At 36.4% G+C, this 21,435-nt stretch overlaps 1 long non-coding RNA gene across 1 annotated transcript; it reads right to left on the reverse strand.

Moving 5' to 3' along the window:
• Window positions 1–11,678: 11,678 nt before the first annotated feature.
• On the reverse strand, window positions 11,679–16,013 carry LOC106149975. The gene is made up of 3 exons (XR_001236475.1): window positions 15,861–16,013; window positions 15,103–15,156; window positions 11,679–12,495 (listed from the first exon to the last, which is right to left on the reverse strand). It is a non-coding gene; the product is annotated as an uncharacterized LOC106149975 (long non-coding RNA).
• Between the last annotated feature and the right edge of the window lie 5,422 nt (window positions 16,014–21,435).

The following is a 21,435-nucleotide window of genomic DNA, read 5'->3' on the forward strand; positions in this document are numbered from 1 at the left end:
AATCTTGAATTCTGTGAGAGGGCTTTGATCCTCCTGGAGCCCTGAAATCATGCCATTTGCCTCTTTTTATATAGCCTTCTCTGTACACTAATTCAGGAGATTGCAGATCTGAGCAGCCTGCAATAATTAAGGGACATTATTAATCCAATACACCTAGGCTCTTTCCATACCTTTGCCATATGAATTTCACTACAATAAACATGGGTATGCAGATTTTTCTGTATAATATTTTCTGTACAGACTATCATTCTTTTGGCAGTACAATGAAGAGTGGTATAGCTGGATCAAATGGTATTATTTTTATTCTTTAAATTTTTTTTTAGTTTTGAGGAACTGCACACTGATACAGTGAATGTACCAGATGACATTTGACTAACAGTGTAAAAGAGCACCTGCCACCAATGCCAGCATTTATTTTTTAAAAAAGTTTTTGGTAGCTATTCTGATTGGGTGAGATAAAATCTCAAAGTAGTGTTGATCTGCATTTCCTTAATGACTATGGATGTTTAACATTTTTTCATATATTTTGGGGCCATTTGTACTTCTCTTTTGTAGAAGTATCCACCCAACTCATTATTTTTTTTTTTCCAGTACTGGGAATCTAACTCACAACCTTGCACTTGCTGGGCAGGCACTGAGCAGCTGAGCCAAACCCCTAGCCCCTAACTCATTATTGATTGGATTTTTTTTTGTTGTTAAAATCTTTGAGTTTTTTTTTTTTTTTGAGATGGGGTCTTGCTATGCAGTTCAGGCTGGGCTTCAGCTCACTTTGTAGTCCAGGCTGGTCTCCAACTCTCAGTGATTGTCCTGCCTCAGCCTCCCAAGTGCTGGGATTATAGATGTGTGCCCCCATGCCCAGCTAGAATTGCTTTCTAAAGTGGTTAGTTTTTGCACACATTTTACCTCAATTTAAAAAAATTATTTCTTTAAGTTTATGCATCTTCTCAAAAGTGTTCAATTATATATAATAAAGAACAAGAGTAGATTAACAGTTCACACATATTCTCTTATTTTATCCCCACTTCATCTCCATTTTGGTAATGATTTTTTTCTTCCCTTCTTTCTGTCTTTTTTTGTCTTTCTTTGTGGTGCCAGGGGTTGAACCCAGGGCCTTTTGCATGTGGGTAAGTCCTCTAGAACTAAACTACAACTCTAGCCACTTTTTTTTTTTTTTGTCTTTTTTGAGATAGGGTCTTGCTATGCAGTGCAGGCTGGCCTTGAGCTCACTTTGTAGCCCAGGCTGGTCTTGAACTTGCAAGAATCCTCCTGCCTCAGCCTCCCAAGTGCTGGGATTACAGGCGTGTGCCACCATACCCAGCCTAAATTCTTAATATGTTGTGGACATGAATCTTGTCATATGTGGGAAGAGTAACTGGCTATCAATCTTCAGATCTAAAATGTGCCCCCAGAGTCTCATCTGTTCACAGATGGGACTTTTGGAAGTTGATTGGATGATGGGGCTGCTATACGCATCAATGGGTTAATTCACTGAAGAGTTCACAGCTGAATGTGCTGTTAGGAGGTGTGGCCTAGTGGCCTAGTTGTCCCTAGTTGTGGGACACAGGGGGCATGACCGGGCAGGCCGTGTTACTGTTTCTGTCTCCTGCCTTCTCTCTTCCCACTTCCAGGCTGCCACTTCCTGTGTTCAGCAACTTTCCTCTTCCATGCCCCACTCCTGTGTGGATTTTGCCTTGGAACCAGCCAGCCATGGACTGAATTGTCTAAAATAAACCTCTCCTTCTTAAATTGTATGTAAGGATATTTTGTCCCAGTGACAGGAAATTGACCAGTACAATGGCAAATATTTATCCTGTTCTATAGGTTGTCTCTTCACTCTGTTGATTATTTCTTTGCTGTGCATAATCTTTCTAAATTTGATGTAGTCCCATTGATTAATACCACTATGATTTCCTATGTTATTAGTGTCCATTTGGGAAGACTTTGCCTGTGCATATGACTTAAAATATTTTCACTCTGTATTCTTCTAACAGTTTCAAAATTTCAGGTCTTATCCCTCCATCTTTGACCTGCTTTGGATTTGTTTTAGTAGAGGGTGAGAGATATTGATCCCATATCAGTCTTCTGCATGTGGATAACCAGTGTTCTCAGAACATTTGTTAAAGAGGCTGTCTTTTCTCCATCATGTTTTCTGGCCCCTTTGTGCAGAACCAGACAGCTATAATTGCATGAATTTGTATCTGTATCCTTTATTCTATTCCATTGGTCTTTGTGTCTACTTTGAGTCTACTTTGTTTTAATTAGTATGGCTTTGCCCTGTACATTAAAACCTTGGATTGCAAGCAACTTATTCTGTGAGTTTCTGAAAGATGAGCAAATGTTTCTAATAAATTTACTTGATAAACAAGCAGTGCCTTGCAACAGGGTAGTATGCAGTTCCACACATCACATGATCACAGCTCAGCCAAAGTTTCCCATCCCCTCTCTCTCCCTCTCTGAGATTGTGGGTGGTCATCTGCCAACGACAAGATGTTATGGAGGAGATCCCATCTGCAGAGGAGGATGAGGAGAAAAATGTGGAGGAATCTCTCATGTCAATTGAGATTGCAGAGATGTTTAAAATGTGGAAAATAGTGTAAACTTTGTAGAAAAGCACCACCTGCCTAAGGCTGTAATGGTTGACATGATGAATCTGTTTAACAACAATGCAATGACACATTTCTATGAAATCCTCAAAAGGATCCAAAAAGCAAATGTTGTTAGTAGGTTCCTTGTTAAAGTTGCATGAAAAGAAAAAGATTCCATTGTGCCAATAGACAGCAGCGATTCTGTTAGTGATAGTGAGTTAACCTTCACCAGTGGTGGGATACCTTTTCAGGACCAAGTGCCCAAAATGAAACCCAAGCCTACTTATTTATTGCAAAGTGCCAACACTGCTGTTAAACCTGAGTCTGCTCAGGTGACGTGGAGGCCACTTGGCTCGGTGGGGCAAATTGGCTCATTTGCCGACAGAAGGGACTCTACATGCTTGCTGGGGCCTGAGTGCCATAGGTTTGCCACCATTGTCCTACACAATAACCCCCTCCTCTCTTATCAACATCACACAGGACACAAAGGTTTTAAAAAATAAGTACAGATTAATTTGCTTATTTTTCTGTATATTTTGTGTTTTCTTTATTATTTTGTATTATATTATAATATTGCAACCATATTTGTATATTAATATTTCTGGATTGTGAGCTTCTATTATTTCCCATGGGGAAATTCACTTTGATATACAAGTGTTTGGATTAGAAGCATGTTTTTGCATTGAATTACACTTGCAAACCAAGGTTTTACTGTATTCTGAACTTGGATATTGTGCTGCTGCCAACACTGCTCTTTCTGCTCAGGATTGCTTTGGTGGTTCTGGGCCTTTGTGTTTTCGTAGGACTCTTAGGACTGTGTTATCCAGCTTTGTGAAAAATGTCACTGGTATTTTGTTGGGAATTGAATTGAATCTATAGATCAGTTTCAGCAATATTCTCTTTTTAACAATATTAATTTTGCCACTCCATGACAACATGGTGGGGAGGTACCCAGGTTTAATGTCTTCTTAAATTTTTTTCTTCACTGTTCTATAATTTTCATTGTAAAGGTTTTTCACCTTCATGATTAGGTTGATTCCTAGGCATTTCATTAATTTTTTTGAAGCTATTGTGAATGGAATAATTTTCTTCTTTTTTTCTGAGCAGGTTCATTATTGATGTACAGGTACATTATTGAGTTTTATTTGTTGATTTTTTTTTGTTGTTGTTTTTTTTCCAGTACCAGGAATCGAACTCACGACCTTGTACTTGCCAGGCAGGCGCTGTGCTGCTGAGCTAAATCCCCAGCCCCTATGTGTTGATTTTGAATCCCACCAGGTTGCTGGATCTGTTTGCCAGATTTAAAAGTTTTCTGCTAGAGTTTAAGGTGCTTTTAAGTAAAGGATCATATCATCTGCAAATGGGAATAGTTTCAGTTCTTCCTTTCCTACTTGTATCTCTTTTCTTTGTTTTTCTGTCTTAACTGGTCTAGCTAAAACTTCAAGTACTGTGTTGAATGGGAGCTTAAGAGTGAGCATTCCTTCTCATTCTCGATCTCTGAGGACATGCTTTAAATTTTTCCCCATTCAGTGTGATTTTGGCTGTAGCCTTGTGTCATGTAAAACAAAATAAGATAGCTTTTATTTTATTGAAGAAAGACCCTTCTATATAAAATGTCTTCAGGGTTTTTAGAATGGGAAGATGTTGAATTTTGTCAAAAGCTTTTGTGAATCTTTTGAGATAATCAAGTGTTTTAATCAAATCTTTGATTCTATTTATGTGGTATGTTATATTTATTATTTACATATGATCAAACACTTTTGCATCTTTTTTATTTTTTTATTTTAAAAAATAAAAGAAGGAAAACATAACAGACAGAACATCCATTTACAAAATAGCATAAGAACAATACAAAAAAAACAGAGTTACAGACAAAGTTGTAGGAAATTAACCATGGTTGTTATATTACTTATTGGTATCTTCAAAGCGGCTTCTCAGGAAAACAAATAGGGACATACAAGATTAATCAAACAAGTAATCATTAACTGTTCCTTTCTGTAGAGCAATAGAAGACAGTAGCACAACTATGTTAGCTATCCTGTGTATACATACTTACATAATTTTCCCTTCTTTCCCTTCTCTTTTCCCACACCCCAGTTGCCCTTTACTTTTGAGAATTTTCCTTTCATTTCACAATGTCTATCATACCTCCTAGTTTTTAATTCACATTTTCCAGGTCTTACACTGGTGAGACAATATGATGCTTACACATGCATGTCTGACTTATTTCACTTATGCGTATGGTCTCTAGTTGTGACCATTTACCTGTAAAAGCCTCGAGTTTATCTTTCTTTATAGCTGAGTAATATTCCATTCTATAAAAGTACCACAATTTTTTTATCCATTCCTAAGTGGATGGGCATTTGGGTGGCTCCCACAATTTGGCAATTACAAATTGTGCTGCTATGAACATGGGTGCACATATATCACTGTGATAGGATGTTTTCAGATCCTCTGGGAAAATACCCAGAAGGGGAATAGCTGGGTTGAATGGGACCTCTAGACCTAGTTTGCTGAGGAATCTGCAAACTGATTTCCACAGTGGTTTCACCAGTCTGCATTCCCACCAGCAGTGGAGAAGAGTTCCTATTTCTCCACAGCCTCACCAGCATTTGTTATTGATTGATTTCTTAATGCTAGCCACTCTTAGTGGGGTGAGATGAAATCTCAATGTTGTTTTAATTTGCATTTCTCGAATGACTAATGATGTTGAACATTTTCTCATGTATTTGCCATTTGTATTTTTTTTATCTGAGAAGTGTGTATTCATCTCAGCTGCCCATTTTTGGATTGGGTCTTTGAATTTGGGAGGGGGCTGATTTTTAAAAAATTCTTTATATATTCTAGACAGAAGACCTTTGTCCAAGGGACAGTCAGCTAAAATTTTTTCCCAATTTGTGGGTTTTCTTTTTACTCTGCTGGTGATTTCTTTAGATGTGCAGAAACTTTTCAGTAGGATGAGATCCCATTTGTTGATTCTTTGAAGTATTTTAAGGGCAGTTTCGCACTTTTGCATCTTTAGGATGAAATGGACTTGGTCATGGTATATGGTTTTTTAATGTGTTGTTGAATTTTGTTTGCAAGGATCTTGATTAGCAATTTTGAATCCATATATATGATTTGTCTCTACCTCCTCTTCTTTCTCCTCTTCTACTTTCATGGTACTGGAGATTCAACCAAGGACCTTATCATGGAGAAACATGCAGAAAACATGCAAGATAGAGGCATGATATCTCATCCAGGCAGTGTTAGAACAAACCTTTCTTTTCAATGAACTAAGAGAAACTAGCTGTATAACTATCTTTACTCTCTTGTGTATAAATATAATTTTTTTCCTTTTTCCCTTTTTCTTTGCACCTTTCCTCCATCAGTTTGTCTTTTCTTTTGAACAGTTTCTTCCCAATTCATCATATCTAATGTACATTTTGAATTTTATTTACTCATTTAGTTTCTCACACAAATGAGAAAATACAATGTTCACATATATGTGTCTGATTTATTTCACTTATGAGTATGGTCTTGAGTTGGATCCATTTACCTATAAAAGTCTCCTGTTTATCATTCATTATGCTGAGTAGTCCTCCAGTATATAAAAAAGCACATCTTTTTGATCCATTCCTTGGTTGATGGGCATTTGGTTTGTTTCAAAGATTTAGCTATTATAAATTGTGCTACTGTAAACATGGGTGAACGTCTATTGCTGTGGTATGATGTTTTTAATTCTTCTGGGAATATACCCAGAAGGTGAATAGCTGGGTCAAATGGGACCTCTAATCCTAGTTTTTTGGAGGAAATTCCACACTGATTTCCACAGTGGCTGTACTAGTCTACACTTTCACCAGTAGTGGAAAAGGGCTACTTTTTACCCAAACTCCTGCTAGCATTTGTTATTGGTTGATTTCTTGATGATAGCCATTCTTTCTGGGGTGAGATTTAGTCTCAGTGTTATTTTACTTTACATCTCTCAAATGACCAAGAATGTTGAACATTTTTTCTTGTATTTATTTGCCAGGTGTACTTCTTCATTTTAGCATTGTGTATTCCTCTCAGATGCCTATTTTCAGATTGGGTCTTTGAATTTGGGGGTCTGAGTTTTTCAATTCTTTATATGTTCTAGATATAAGATCTTTGTCTGAGAGAGACCTCACTGTAATTTTTTTCCCCACTCTGTGGGCTGTATTTAAGCTCTGTTGATGATTTCTTTTGCTGTGCAAAAGCTTTTTAAAAGGTGACATCCCATTTGCTGATTCTATGTAATATTTCCCTTGCAGTCTAGGTTTTATTCATGAAGTTTCTGCCTGCACCTATGTCTTTGAGACATAGGTGCATGTCTTTCTCAAAGACATGTCTTTGAGAAATTGGTGGCCATTTATACCTATTTTTTTTTTGTATTAGAGAACAGTATCTGGAGTTATAGGCAATTTCTAGGAGATTTGTTTGTATCCAGCAATATCAGGAGTGGTATGAGCTTCATGGTGGTTTGCAGCAGGACAATTTCATAGTCTAGGATGAGGTCAGGCACTGAGTTCCATAACCAGCTCACAGATTTGTTGACCCCACAGACATACAGCTACTAGGATGGAATGTTGTTGAATGGGGTGACTTAGCATAGTGAAAATTGTTTTCAGAAGGTTTAGTCAAATAATTGAGAACTCAGGCTGAGAGTTTAAAGCTTAACTCAGGCACTTGGATTTGTGAACCAACAAAGCAATCATTGCAAGGCTTGTAGAGTCTAACTTTATAAGTTACTTGGTAGTCAAATTTCACCTTCAGTGGCCATCATCTTATGGCAAACTTTGACTCTTTCCACTAAAGAGTAACAGGATATTGGTCTCTGTCTCTATTCTTTCTTTTCCCACATGGCCAGTAAACTTAATATATTAATAATGCCCTTTGTCTCTAGCTCTAATTTTTATCTTTCAGTCAATGTATAAATAGAGTCATATCTTTAGTCACATCTAAATAATTAATTTTTCTGGGATGCAACTTTTCTCTCTCCCAAACCATTTTTTCTCCTCTGTTTATGATAATGGTTTTTCAGTAGAAAGTGACTATGGACAATAAATTGATAACATGCAGTAAGTAGCAATAAGGATTAGAGAAGTCTTGGATTTTCACTATCTGGTAAGTAGAGTGAGAAGGACTGTAGTTTTCTCCTTAATATCCTGTCTCAGTAGTCATGATGGAGCTGATTTCAATTAGAAAATTTGCAGTCTCACAAGTTGAAAAGTAGGGAACTAGAAGCTCCTGACAATAGCATTATAAATCTGTGCTTCTGTGAAGCTTGATCCAATATTACTCCCAAGATCAAACTTGCTTCATGATATACCAGTAGTGCCTTTATTTCCACGTTGAGTGAAAAAGCAGCCAATCACTTGTATATGAAGACTCAAAAAAATAAAGTGAACTATATCCTAATTTTCAAAGTTTGAATTCTACATATATTAGAGAGTCCATAGAATTTTAATGATACTACTACTACCACCAATAGTTCCTAGTTTTTTAGGATAACATTTTAATTTTGCTGAGAATGAAATGCAGAGTCCACCAAAAATGCATACATACTTCAGGAAAAGAAAAGCTTGTATGAATATTTTAATACTAAATTCATTGAGACATTAGGAAATTAATATGTAACGTTTGGCCTCTACAAGTTGAACTTGGTGGCCATTAGCCAAATGTTTTTTTTTTTTTTTCTCCGGTACCGGGAACCGAACTCACGACCTTGCGCTTGCCAGGCAGGCACTTTGCCGCTGAGCTAAATCCCCAGCCCCTTAGCCAAATGTTTATTAGTGTGGTGAACTACTGCTTGGGTAATCTTGTTTACTGAGATTGCTGCACATGCTTTTTCAGTTTCTTTTCTAGGGACTAGCAGGGTAGTGGCTTTTCTGTGATATACAACATCCTCTAGGGTCTGCCATACAGGGGTGACATGATCTGTTGAAAAAAACACCATACTAGTTTTTTTTTTTTTCCTGAAGACTGTGTACAATTTGTGGGTGGAGTCTGTCTAATGAAATTTTACTTATGTGTCACCTTTTACTGGGCTTACCATGGTTAATAAGAAAATATAAGATAAACTCGAGGCCTTTATATTTAAATGGTCACAACTAGAGACCATACTCATAAGTGAAATAAATCAAACATACATGTGCAAGCACCGCATTGTGTCACTAGTGTAAAACTTGAAAGAGTTAATTTAAACTCGGAGGTATGATAGACACTGTGAAATGATAGGAAACCACTGAAGAGTAAAGGGCTTCTGGGATGTGGGAAAAGAGAAGGGAACGAAGGAGAAATTTTGTATGCATGTATATACAGGATAGATAACATGGTTGTTCTTCTGTCTTCTATTTCTATGCTGAAAGAAACTGTCAATGAGTCTTTGGTTGACCAGTATTGCATGTTTATATCTGTTTTCATGAGAAGCCACTTTGAAGATATCAATATGTAATACAACCACCATTGTTAATTCCCTACCACTTTGTTTGTAACTCTGTGTTGTCTGTATTGTGCTTGTGATATGTTGTAAAATGTTGTATGTCTGTTAATGTTTCCCCTCCTTTTATCTTTAAAATAAAAATTAAAAAAAAATAAAGAACATTCCAATAATTTAACCATGTAAAAAAAAAAAAAAAAAAAAGAAAATATAGCCCAGCTTGTTAACATCAAAAGAGAAGAGATTTCATCTCTATCCTGAATAGAAATGGTGTGAGCATAGTTATTGGAACCCAAAATCTAGTTTAGAAGGTGAATCTGATTTACAACTTGAAACCATGGGGCTGCACACACATTCCATAGATGAGAACCATGAGGATCATTGTAATAAATGGAAGAATAAATTTTTGTAAAACTGAAATCTCAAGTAGATAGCACTTGTTTAAATTGATGGTCTTTTATATAACACAGTGATTGTTTATGACTTGTTTTTCATGTCAAAGTTTAAATGAAACAAGGAAAATGGGTACTAGGTTAATAAAGCTGAACAAACAATACAGACTAAAGTTGAATGACAAGGGTGTTTGCCTTGAAGGGCATTAGTCTTTCAAATAGATTCTTCTATGTAGATTTATCTTTTTTTTTTTTTGGTATCAGGAATTGAACTCATGATCTCATACTTGGCAGGCAGGCACTGTGCCACTGAGCTATATCCCCGGTCCCTTTTTCTATGTGGAGTATAATGTCATCTGCAAATAATGGTAGTTTAACGTCTTCCTTTCTTATCTTTATTCCTTTTATTTCTTTCTCTTGTCTAATTGCGCTAGATATTCTTTACAGAACTAAATTGAATAAGAGTGGTGATAGTGGATATTTTTATAGTATTCCTGATAGTAGAGTGAAAACTTCCATTTTTTTCATTTAATATGATGTACTCTGTTTTTTTTTCATACATGGTTTTTATCCAATTGAGATATAGACTGTCTATTCCAATTTTCTGTAGGGGTCTTAGTCTTGAAAGGATGTTGGACTTTGTTAAATGGCTTTTCTATGTCTTTTGAGATGATCATGTAATTTTTGTCCTTGGCTCTGTTAATAAGACATATTATATTTATTGATTTATATGTGTTGAACCATCCCTACATCCCTCAGATGAATCCTGGTTGTTTGTGGTGTATAATCTCCTTGATGTTTTGCTGCTTTCTGTTCACAAATAACTTATGCAGGATTTTTGCATCTCTGCTTGTTGGGGACATTGGCTTATAGTCATTATTTGCTTGGAACTTTCTTTGGTTCTGGCATCAGGATAATACTTGCTTCCACAAATGACTTTGGGGTATTACTTTCCTTTCAATTTCATTAAAAAGTTTGAGAAGTGAGAGCATTAGTTCTACTCTACATTTCTTGTACAACGGCGTTCAGCAGTCAATCCATGAGAACCTGTGCTTTCCTTTGTTGGTAGGTTTCAGTTACATCTTCAATTTCATTCACTGATATTGGCTTATTTAGAGTTTTTATATCATCTTGATTGAGCTTTGATAATTCATATGTATCTGGGAATCTGTCTATTTCAGTATATTTAATATAGTGAAGTGTAGAAGAAAAGACCCTAAATATCAGGCACATCAGATGTCCTTTTACAATGAAATAATCCAAGTAAAAAACTAAAAGGTCATTTAAAAAAAATTTCCTTTTTTTGGTAGTAGCTAAATCATGGAAACAGGAAAAATGCCCATTAACTGAGGAATGGATAAGAAAAATTGTGCTATTTTTATATAATGGAATGTTACTCAGGTATAAAGAAAGATAAACTCAAGGCTTTTATAGGTAAATGGACACAACTAGTGTCCCTGCTCATAAGTGAAATAAATCAGACCTGCATGTGTAAATACTGTATTATCTCACTAGTGTAAGAAGCTGAAAGAGTGAATCAAATCTAAAAGGTACAATAGATATTATGAAAGGGAAAGGAACTGCTCAAAAGGAAACAACAACTGGAATGAGGGAAAAGAGAAAAGAGAGAAAGAAGGGAAAAATATGCAAACACAGGAGCCTAAGATAGTTGTACTACTGACTTCTATTGCATTATTGAAAGGAACAGTTAATCTTTAGTTGTTTAATCAACCTTACATGCCTATATTTGTTTATCTGAGTAACCAATTTGAAGGTATCTATACGTAATACAACAAGCATTGTTAATTTCCTATCACTTTGTCTGAAATTTATTGCTTGTTTTGTTTTTGTGTTATTTTGTAAATGTGTCTGTTGATCTGTTTTGACTTTTTAACCTTTAGAATAAAAGAATTCACTTTTATTAGTACATATTTGTATATATCTATCTATATCTATTTATCTTTCTTTTCTTTTTTTTTTTTTTTTTGGTTTTTCTCCGGTACCAGGAACCGAACTCACGACCTTGCGCTTGCCAGGCAGGCGCTTTGCCACTGAGCTAAATCCCCAGCCCCAAATTTTTCCTTTTTTTTTTTTTTTTTTTTGGCAGTACCAGGGATTGAACTCACAACCTTGCACTTGCCAAGCAGGCACTTATGCCACTGAGCTATATCCCCAGCCCCTCTATTTATCTTTCTATCTATTTGTCTATCTATCTATCTATCTATCTATCTATCTATCTATCTATTACATTCCTCATGGGAATTTGGTCCATGCACATAACATACCTAAATTCTTTTTTTAATACATATTATCATTCTAAGTTCCCAGGCCTGCCTGGTAGATGGTAAATTTTTCTGCAATGAGGATGTCATGAATTACACTTTCTATTCAAAAGTTGTTGAAGTATGTGGAAGAGTAAAAATCTCTCCCCAGTTATATTTCTTAGCATATTTGCAGTTGGTTCTTCAGGGAAACTGCAGAGCTCAGCAGATACAAAACTGGCTGTGAAGAGCTGTCCTTGTGTAAGAAGAAATTTCCATTGATTTGTTTTAGTAAACAGTGGATGCAGGCAGAGGCTTTTCCTAGCTGACACCTCCCCTTGTGCCTGGGAAAGATCTTTTCCTAGGAAGAGACTGGGAACCTGAAACCTGAGTCAGACAGAGATGACCACATGTGGCTGTTACTGGGAGACTTCATCTGTATGGGAAGACACCTTTGCTAGTTTTGCGCCTTCTACATTCTATCTCGGGAAGAGGATTTACAAACATTTAGCTTACAAGTGACTTTTATATAATCACTTTCCCTCATATGATGAATGGGTGAAGCATAATAATATGTTTTTCACATCATGATCTTCTGTTGATTCATGTATTTATTTTAGAGACATATGATGGGGGTGGAAAGGGAAGCATCCTTCACCTGTATAACAGTTTGAGGAGGAATTTAAGTCAAGCAAGAAGAGCTAAAATACAGAGCAGACCCAGTAGGACATAGTGTTTAAATGTTGATTTACTTATGGTCTAATAGATCTTTTCTTCACACGATGCAAGGGAAAGTTACCAAGTATTGCTCCTGGGTACTGCAAGAAGGACAACAGCATTAACAGCAATAAACAGTAGCAGCTTCTTTTTTAAAAATAGCTCATTTGATATTGCAGTAGGCATTTAAAATGTTTGTGCTTCATGTTTTTAGTTATGTAAAACTTAGGGGGAACATTTACATTTTCTATGCCATCCAGCCTAGTTTAACCACGCTAACCTTCAGGTTTTGCCACACCAATTTACTCATTTAAACTTGAACAATAAAAACAGAGGAAATAAGAGGAGTGGATCCAATCAAGTGATTTTTGGGGGTTGTGTTGGGGATCAACCTCAGGGCCTCATACTTAGCAGCTAAGTCTCCTATCTCTGAGCTATAGACCCAGATCAATTGAAATCTGAAGTTAATGCTGGCATTCTGCATTAAGAATTTCCATGTGATGGTTGTTCTTCTGTCTTCTATTTCTATGCTGAAAGAAACTGTCAATGAGTCTTTGGTTGACCAGTATTGCATGTCTATATCTGTTTTCATGAGAAGCCACTTTGAAGATATCAATATGTAATACAACCACCATTGTTAATTCCCTACCACTTTGTTTGTAACTCTGTATTGTCTGTATTGTGCTTGTGATATGTTGTAAAATGTTGTATGTCTGTTAATGTTTCCCTCCTTTTATCTTTAAAATAAAAAAAAAAGTAAAAAGCTACTGGGGTCAGGGAAAAGAGAAAAGAAAGAAGGGGAAATTATGTATGTATGTATATACAGGATAGCTAACATAGTTGTACTACTGACTTCTATCACTTGAAAAGTACAGTTAATGATTACTTGATCAGTCTTGCATGTCTATATTTGTTTTCCTGAGAAACCACTTTGAAGATATCAGTATGTAATACAACAACCATTGTTAATTTTCTACTGCTTTGTCTGTAATTCAGTATTGCTTGTATTGTTCTTATGGTATTTTGTAAATGGATGTTTGTTTGTTAATATGTTTTCCTTCTATTTTTAAAATAAATTTAAAAAAAGAAAAAAAAAAAGAATTTCCATGTGAATGTGTCAACTATCAACATCATCATCCTTGCAATGTCTTCTTTGGCAATCTGGGTGAGCTATAGCCTGAAAGACAGAAACTTTTTCACATTCTATTGATTTTTGAGTTTTCCTGGAATTGCTTTCTAAGATTGTCTTAGTTACTTTTCCAGTCACTGGAATGCAATCCCTGACACCCACAAATTAAAGGAGGAAAGGTTTATTTCAGCTCACAGTTTGTAGAGGTTTCAGTCCATAATCAGCTGACCCTAAGGCCAGGCAGTGTGGTAGAGGGGCATTGCAGAGGAGAAACAGTTCATGGCATGGTAGGCAGAAGGCAGCGAGTCTGCCTTCCATCTTTCCCTTTATATTCCATCAAAACTATGAGCCTACTGGTGGGTGCCACACATATGCAGGGTGGACCTTCCCATTATCCACACTCAGAACTGTGCCAAACCAATCAGTGCACTAATTTAGTTATCATATACCTTTAATCCATTTAAAGCACCCTAGATCCATCCACCTCTGAAAAATCCTACAGATGAACATTAGACTTAGGGGAACACCTAGTTACAAGTCACATATCTATCTTAGAAATCACTAACGCACTTGTATACAGATATAAGTACAAACACAGAAGCATACAACTGTTTCTCTATGTTGGTATACACACATATATAGAAATTTACAGTTAATGTGCTTTAAAATTTGCTCTCTGAGGGCCACTTCCATTCTCTTTTTATGCCAGATACTCCTGTGCTCTGTCCTTCCATGGCCTGATTCATACATACTATCTGCTCAGCCCACTACTCATATCAGGCACTTTGCCTGGGGAGTCAGCTGGTAATTTCATGGTTTCCTAGGGAAAGTCTCCAACTTAAGACTTTTTGATGTTTCTCACTACACAAATTTTTAAAGAGGTATTATGCCCTGCCAGAACCTGAAGACACAGAGTTCTTTTTTTTTTTTTTTTTTTTTTTTTTTTTTTTTTTTTTGTCTATTTTTCTATCACTCATAAAACTGAACACCTGGATAAAATGAATTTTGGGCTCCGGCAATGCTTAACCAAGCCTTCCTTTTGCCTGACAAAAGTTGTTCTACAATCTGAACTTTCTCACTCACCCTGGATCCAGAGTGCAGAGATCCATGGATTCCTTTAAGTCATACAGGCATCTCTAGAGTGAATTCAGTGTTAACATACGCTACATGACAGTGTTCCCTAAACCTCATTCTAGATAGGTTTTGAATCTGTCCTTTCCTTCTGCACTCCTACCTGAGAGATGCCTCATGAGGATTTCCCCTGCTCCATTCAACAACAGTGTGGCTGTGCTCCAGATATTAACAATTCTAATGGCTTTCAAAATGCACATTTCCTTAGCCTTTGATTTCCAGCATAAAGACATAATCAGCAGCCAAGAAACACCGGGTCACTTTACATATTTCTTCTTATTCCATTTATATGAAATAGTTTCAAACAATCTCAGTGGAAGTAGACACTAAATACATGAGGTTTTCCTCTTCGCTATGCATCCTCTTCTGGGAAAGTAGTGGTAGAAAGCACTGGTGGTAAGTTAGAAAAGATAGACTTGCAAAGATAGACGTGCAAAGATAGACTTACCTCTACTATGAATGGTGGTGCTTCAATAACGATCTCCATGAACACCTTCTGTTGCTGTGAAAAGTGGCAATAGTGTTAGGTGAAAAGAATTCCTGGGTTCCTCTAGAAAATAAAACATGGTGTTGTACTTCATTATGAAACATTATGTCCTGGTCCTGATTTTCATGTACATGTGCATTGGTGAGCTGCTAGAACTACAAAGTCTGGCTTTTACTCTTTGCATTCTGGGATGCACTTAATTCACTTTATCTGTGGTCATACACTATGTGGAATGCTCATTCAGCTCTGAAAATTACCAGTGAGTAATGAACTTGAGAAAACAGTGTTAATTCTGCCACATGCAGAAGGTCTATTCTTATCTAGGTACTTTCTAGTGTAATGTAAGAGCTGATTTGTTTACCATTGCTCAATGAAAATAAAAAATGAATATGTGACTATAATAAATTGTCATGCATAAGCAGCATTCAGAAAGGTGTCATCGTCTCCACAGCTTTGAATTTAAGAAACAGAGAAAAATGTCTCCTTACATGTCTTTGAAGGAAATCAAGGGTCATAGGGGAGTAAGAATTATGATTGTTACTTCAACAAAAATTTGAGAAAAAGAGTAGATCTAAGTAGAGCCTTATTTCCAAACCATCATCAAGTTCAGATTTAGACTAGAAGTGTTAGATAGATCAAAGTTGTAAAAGAGTTGGGGAATAAGTGCATTAATTTGTGCGTGTAAAATTCTCAAAAGTTGAAAAGATTTAAAGACTCACCACATCAGTATCCTTTGAGGAGGTGGAGGTAGGATGGTCCTCTAAATGAAGAAAAGAAGAGTATGTAATATTTTAGTGTAGCTTACGGTGGAGGCATTGGGGTGAGTTCTAACCTAAGAGCCACACTAGGATTAGTAGTACATAGTCTGTCTGTAACCCTGTGAGGACATTCTCACTGATAATGTTTTGTGTCAGCAGTCACTTGGAATAAGTGCAAGTTAATCTAAAGCCAAAAAAAAAAAAGTTCTTAAAATGGTTAAAGTTACAGGTGCTTTATCTACATCATGAAAACAACTGCTGAGTCCCATGTTTATACAGGACAATGAGTTGAAATGAAGGACAATTGAATCTATGTTATTGTTGTGTGGAGAGTGTTATTGAGGGATGTGATATTCAGATGCTGACTGGAGTAGAGACTTTTTTTCTCAGTTGAGTCCATCTCAGCTCTGTGAGCAAGTTTCTTACTTACCTCTTTCTACCTCTGCCATGAAGATTGTATTTGGGTCCTTCAAATTCACAGGCATGAGCAAATCAGACCTCCTGCCTTAGGACTCTTCATTTGGATAGCTAATAATTCTATGATATATCTTCACTATTAAAAGCCAGAAAATAAATTTACTTTATTGCAATTGTGTCTATGGTTTGAGAGTAGGATCAGTGGAAAAAGATGTTAGAGTGAATATTGAGACATAATAATTGATTCCTTTTCCTTTGATTAATTAAGTCTCATTCACTATGTGTTTAAAAATTGTGTTATTCAAATAGTCTCTGCAATTATGGAAAATGCTAGATTTATATGTGTTCATCTATGTCATTAGTGGTAGCAGGCATGGTGTAATCCCTGCACTTGGGAGGCTGAGGCAGGAAGATTGCTGTGAGTTTGAGGCCAGCCTGGACTACAAAGTGAGGTGAAGGCCAACCTGAACTGCATAGCAAGACCCTGTCTCAAAAAGACAAAAAACAAAACAAAACAAAACAAAACAAAACAAAACAAAACAGTGGTAAGAGCTTCATGGTATTGTATAGCAGGAGAATCTCATAGTCTAGGCTGAGAATAGACACTGGGTTCCATAACTCGATCACAGATTTGTTAACACTGTGGAAATACAGCTACTAGGATGGAATCTTGTTGAGCAGGGTGGCTCAGGATAGTAAAAATGTTTTCTGAGGCTGATGTCAACTAATTGACAACTCATACTGAGAACTGAAGGCTGAACTCAGGCATTAGGGTTTGTGACCCAATAAAGCAATCATTGCAAGGTTTGTAGGCTCTACCTGGTAGTCACGTTTCACCTTCAGTGGCCATCACCTTATGTCAAACTGTGACTCTTTCTATTACAGAGTAATAGGATATTGGTCTCCATCTCTATTCTTTCTTTTCCCACATGGCCAGTAAACTTAATGTATTGAACTCAGGATCTTGTGCTTGCCAAGCAAGGTGCTGCACTTAATGTTAATAATGCCCTTTATCTCTAGCTCTAACTTTCATCTGTCAGTCAACATATAAGTAGAGTCATACCTTTAGTCACATCTAAAATGACTTATTTTTCTGGGATGCACCTTCTCTATCTCATAAACGATTTTCCCCCCTCCGTTTATGATAATGGCTTTTCAGTAGGAAAAGACTATGGGCAATAAATTGATAACATGCAGTGAGTAGCAATAATGATTAAAGGAGTCTTGGAGTTTTGATTATCTGGTGAGTAGAGTGAGAAGGACTGTAGTTTACTCCTTAAGATTCTATCTCAGGAGTCATCACACAACTGATTTTACTCAGAAAACCAGCAGCCCCACAGGTTGGGGAGAAAGGAAATAGAAACTCTTGTCAGTAGCATTGTAAATCTGTGTTTCTGTGAAGCTTGATCTAATATGACACCCGATATCAAGCTTGCTTCAGGATACACCAGCAGTGGCTTTATTTCCATGTTGAGTGAAAAAGCAGCCAATCACTTGTATATGAAGAATCCAAAATTTTAAAAATTAAGTTGAATATATTGTAATTTTCAAAGTTTGTATTCCACCCTGGAGTCACCTTGTGTTTTTTCACTCATTCTTGTCATGGACATATATGAGAGGTTCCAGAGAATTTTAATAATACTAATAATGATAATCATCTTCATCATTATCATCATCATAGTAATAATAATACCAACAGTTCCTAGTTGTTTTAGGATAACATTTTAATTTTGCTAATAAGGAAATAGAGTCGCCAAAAATGCATACATACTTTAGGAAAAGAAAAACTTATGTAAATATTTTAATACTAAATGCATTGTGACATCATGATATTAATATGTTACCTTTGGCCTCTACAATTTCAAATTGGTGACCACTGGCTTTTAAATGTTTATTAATATGGTGAAATGCTGCTTGGGTAACCTTGGTCACTGAGATTGCTGCACATGATTTTTCAATTTCTTCTCTAAGGCCTAGCAGGGTAGAGGGTTTTCTGTGACATACAACATCCTCTAGGGTCTGCCATACAAGGATGACAGGATCTGTTGAAAAAAACACCGTACTATTTTTCTTTTCCTGAAGAGTGTATACATTTTGTGGGTGGAGTCTGTCTAATAAAGTTTTCCTTATGTGTCATCTTTTATTGGGCTTACTGAGGTGAACAAGAAAGTATAACCCAACTTCTCAGCATCAAAAGAGATGTCATCTCTATCCTGAGTAGGAATGGTATGAGCATAGACCCAGAGTGAATGTACTCTTCAGTACTTTTGCCTTAGTCATTGGGCCCATTCATTCTGGGTCTATTCTTATACCATTCATACTCAAGATAGGGATGACGCCTCTTCTCTTTTTTCTTTTTTGACTCAGAGGCAGTAAAATCTAAAGCAAACATATTAGCAAAGGAAATAGAATACTACATTGAAAGAATGATGTGGTATGACCAAGTAGGATATATCAAGAAATGTACACAAGATTCTTTGTAGAAAATCTTAAGAAGAAATATTTCAATATTGTATCAGATCAATAAATGAAAGGAGAAAGATCATACTAATAGATTATTTCAACTAAATAGATTTTCTAAAGGTCATTATTAGGTTATAATAAAATTCTCAATTAAATTCTAAGAAAAAAGGTATTCTTAATTAAAATAAGAAAATGGAAGGATGAGCAGCAGAGAAAGAGCCTTTCCAAGATTTGGTGTCCCAGCACTGGAATAGAGCAAAGCCAGGAAGAGAAGAAGGAGGGAAGTGGGTCCCCAGGATCCAGGAATGAAGTGAAGTGAGAATTGAAGCCCGCAATGAGAGCAAAGAGTGATACACCACGATACAGAATGAGGTGGAAGGCTGTGCTTTTGACCTGAGCCATGACTCCCTGCATGGGAAGGGTGGATGGCTCAAGCCTGCACAGAGGCCTCTATGGATAAATGCACCAGTGAAATCAAACAGTGGATGTAGCACAGTGCAGTGGCCAATGAGTACTTCAGGTTTTTTTTTTTTTTTTTAATTTATTTAAAAGAGTAAAAGAAGGATAACATAGTAATAGGGGGATTTACCAAATTACAAAGTGGTAGGACATTATCAATGGTTGTTATTTTACCTATTGGTAAGTACTTCAGGGTTAGACACTCCCCAGGAGAGGAGAATTGGCTGGTTTTTTGGAGAGGGGCCAAGTGAGCTCAGTAATCAGAACAGCATCTCCATCTAGTGGCTCCTTGTGTTAAGGTGTGGCTGCCCAGTTCAAAAGGTGGGAGGTCAGTGAGCTGAGTTCAAGCTTGCAGGATGCACTTGCGGTGCTGGAGGTTGAACATATTCAGTTACAGCCTTACAGCAAGAAACCAGTCTGATATTCAGTGGAACAAAGGTGAAAGTATGCTGGGATTATCCACTACCCCACTGTAAATCTATGGCTAGCTTGCTGGCATTAATCAACATGGATCTAGATTCTGTCTACCCCTGTTGTCTACTGTCACAGCAGAAACACACTTTGAAGTGGATCTATTCCTTTTCATTTTCTTCTTGTGTTTTTCTCTTTTCTTGTTTTTGTATTCATTGTTTGTTCTTGTTTTTATATGAGTGCAAACACAATTTCTAGTTTTTTGGTGTGTTCTGTTCTTGTTTTTATTTGTTTCTTCTCTCTTTTCCTTATGTCTTCTTCACCAATTTCCAAAAGTTCACAAACTCTTCCTTTGTCTTCCATCCTTGCTTCTAATCTCTTCCTTTCCATTTCTCCCCTAACCCTTTTTTCATTTTTTTCCCTCTGGGGATAAAACTGCAATTTGAGAGCTTATTTACTGTATACAATTTTCTGTTCATTTTAGATCTTCTTGTATAACCACAAATCTAGTTCATATGGTTAAAATGACAAACTAATGGTTGTCACAATTTGTTATTTCCTAAGCTGTGTTTCATGCTACATTATTGCTGATTGTACTACTTTAGCCAAAGTGACATAATTGTTCTAATCAGTTGTTCTTCTTGGTGTAGCAAGACTGAGATTCCCTAAGGGTCATAAACAACACTATAGGCGAGTAACAAACAACCAGGGCCTAGGCCAAATAGGCAGCAATTTCCCATGCCCAGTAAATTGAAGCAGTCAGGTCTTGCAACAGACTCAAAACCAAAAAGTCTGCTATAGCTAGAAGACACTTCTAAGTGGTACTTTCCTAAGGGTTCTAAATACTAGCAATAAAGCTACTTACCATACACAACTTACAAGCATCAACCCAGGTATTAAACTGAAAAAAATAGAAAATTGGAATACACTTAAACAAGAGACAGCCCCAGATTTACGGGTTACCAAAGGCAAAACCATGGAGCCATGATGTGGAACTATCTGAAAGTCATCCACATGGCCTCTCTGAAATGGTAACAGTGGAAATAACAGAGCAGATGAATGAGACTCTACAAAAAATCAAATCAGAAATAATTTCTCAGATGTCTACAGTGATAGTGACCATACTGAAAGACAGGGTTAGTGTCTCTAGAGAAGATACATCTAAAAAAATACAAGAGCTTAGGAAAATGATGGAAACTATGAACATCCAACATAGGAAAGAAACGTAATCCATGAAACAGATTCAAATAAATTTCCAGGAATTAAAAATTCCACTGAAAATATATGAAGCAGAATTAACCAATTAGAAAACAGAATTTCAGATCTAAAGAGAGAATTGCAGTTAGTGAAGAGAAAGATTTCTTAAAAATCTTTCATGAAAAGAAAGATTTCTTAAAAGGAGCAAAGGAACATGAGAAACTAAGGGAACAGCTGCTGGATAATGCAAAGAAGAATAACATAAAATTGAACAGATTCAATGAAAAAGCAAAAGATAGCATAAAAGACATGAAAAAACTGTTCACAGAAGTAATGACAGAAAACTTCCTAAGCATGGAAAAAGAAATTCACATAGAGGTATGTGAGACATATAGAACTCCAATTAGCCATGATAGAAAAAAAATCTACACAAAGGCATATAATAGTGATGATTTCAGAAATTCATCACAAGTACAGAATATTAAAAGCTGTTTTTAAAAAAGAAACAAATGACCTATGAAGGAAAACCCATGAGAGTCAAGACAGACTTTTCAATACTTTTCAAGTCAAGGAGATCTTGGAGTGAAGT

This window comes from Chinchilla lanigera, unplaced genomic scaffold (assembly GCF_000276665.1).
Source record: "Chinchilla lanigera isolate Chin_1 unplaced genomic scaffold, ChiLan1.0 scaffold00057, whole genome shotgun sequence".
In the NCBI taxonomy this organism is placed as follows: Eukaryota; Metazoa; Chordata; class Mammalia; order Rodentia; family Chinchillidae; genus Chinchilla; species Chinchilla lanigera.